The sequence below is a fragment of the Hibiscus syriacus genome, unplaced genomic scaffold, assembly GCF_006381635.1.
Source record: "Hibiscus syriacus cultivar Baekdansim isolate YM2019G1 unplaced genomic scaffold, ASM638163v2 tig00111837_pilon, whole genome shotgun sequence".
In the NCBI taxonomy this organism is placed as follows: domain Eukaryota; kingdom Viridiplantae; phylum Streptophyta; class Magnoliopsida; order Malvales; family Malvaceae; genus Hibiscus; species Hibiscus syriacus.
In genome coordinates, this window is record NW_024063194.1 from 3,942,016 (window position 1) to 3,944,014 (window position 1,999).

General features: G+C 34.1%; 1 non-coding gene across 1 annotated transcript; it reads left to right on the forward strand.

The window, feature by feature from the left end:
* Positions 1-1,004: 1,004 nt before the first annotated feature.
* LOC120171949 lies at positions 1,005-1,111 on the forward strand. The gene has a single exon (XR_005520920.1). It is a non-coding gene; the product is annotated as a small nucleolar RNA R71 (small nucleolar RNA).
* Positions 1,112-1,999: the final 888 nt, after the last annotated feature.

A 1,999-nucleotide genomic window follows, 5' to 3' on the forward strand; every position in this document is an offset into this window, starting at 1 on the left:
GATTGTCACTTGTCTTAGAACATTAATAAAGTTTCCGAATTGTCAATATTCCTTGGACTTCTTGAATTATTGAGGAATTAGAGGTAGAGGTCTTTGATTTTGTTGCACTGGCAATGCTAGTGGCATCATATGAAGTGTTGTCGACATTGCTGGAGGCATTATCCCATTAATTAATACTCTTTCCTACATTTTTTTTCCTGTGACATCCACTATTAGTGTCTCAATTTCCACTTCCAGCTCATTGCCTTTAGATTTTTTTCATGCCTCTTATCTATCTCCTTGTTTTCATCATTTGATTTTCCAAGATAGAGTCCACTACATGTTGTGATGGCTTTGCAATGCTCATTGTAATGGCATTTCCCTTGAGCTCTTAAAACTTCAGTATCACTCGGCAATGATCCTTGTGTCCTATTGCTAAGTGCATTAGTTAATTGTCCAACTTGATTAACCATTGCTCTTAGTGATGTTGACTGGCTTTGGATCACATCTTCATTTCTCAAGATGTACTCCTTCAGTAGAGACTCAAACAACTTTGATGTTAAAGGTAAGGCTTGGTTAGAATATTTCCCTTGAAAATTTTGCTAAATATTGCGTTGTTATTGGGGCATTGCCTGATGATGTGACTGATGTTAGGGCAATGGTTTTTCTAAGTATACTTTTGCTGTGAATAATGTTGTTGTGTATTCCCAAAATTTGATTTTAATGAAGTATTAGGGTTAGTTACATTCTGACTTGTCTAAGAGAAGTGAGAATGATTTTGGAAGTTTGGGTTGTTGTATATGTTCCCATAAGCATTGAAATTGTCATTCCTGCAGTAACGCGTCTACTCGACATAATCCTTGTACTGGGGTATTGGTAGTCATTCTTGAAAATCCTCTCCAAGATATCATAAGCTTCGTTATATGCTTTTTTTTAGAAATGCCCCATTGGTAAAAGCATCTATAACCATCATTGTCTGTATTTTAAGTTCATTGTAGAATATCTCCATATGTATCCAATGCTAGAAACCATGCATAGGACATTTCTGTAGTAAGTCTTTAAACCTTTCACATGCTTCATACAAGTTCTCATCCTCTATTTTCTTGAAACATGTGATGTTTATCCTCAATCTATCATTCATGTTAGGAGGGTTTAATCATAACAAGAACTTTTGGGCAAGTCCATTCCATGATGCTATAACACTAAGTGGCAGCGAATTCAGGCACGCCTTTGTTGGGACCGTCGGTGCACCCCATAGCACAGTGGAAACAAATTCAATGGTCTCACCAGTGATCTATGTACGATAAAATAAAAATTGAGAGGAAGATATATGATTTCTTGCCTTGGGTTCCTAGAATAGAAGCAATACAGTAACGACTCATGATCTCAGGAACAATTCGAGTCCTAGCCTCCACAAAAAAGTCATCTCGACCTCTACTAAGTTCACCCAATTGAAAAGCAGTTGAGAGCAATTTCTTTCTCAAAACAGTTTTAAGGAATTATAAAATTTTAGAAGTGAAGACACCTGTTAGACCAACATATCCCTTTTATAAGTGACACCCTAGCTATTAGGGTTTTAATATGAATTTAATAAGGAATATAATTACCTTAATTATATTATTTTTTAATTAAATTTGGTATTTAATCTGTAATTAAAATTATATGCGTATATATATTACTATTTACACATTTTATTCATGTTCAAGAAAATTGTACATATGTAACCCATTTATAAATTGCTCCTTTCAACCATTGGGTGTGACCTTGTAGGTTCTTGTAATGTTAGTAGTAGTAATTAGAACCATTCTAATATTACAAACAATGAGTTACATCTAGCAATATATCATTGTTACCTAAGTTACAAGAAGTCATGATTCGACATAACATATTCATGACTAACTCTTTTAATGTATTATATTCTTTTGTCCTTTATATGTATAATAGGCACAAGTCTTCGAAAAGCCAGCTAGTATAGCCATCTATTATTTCTTGATATCTAGAGTAGACTATGATAAACGAA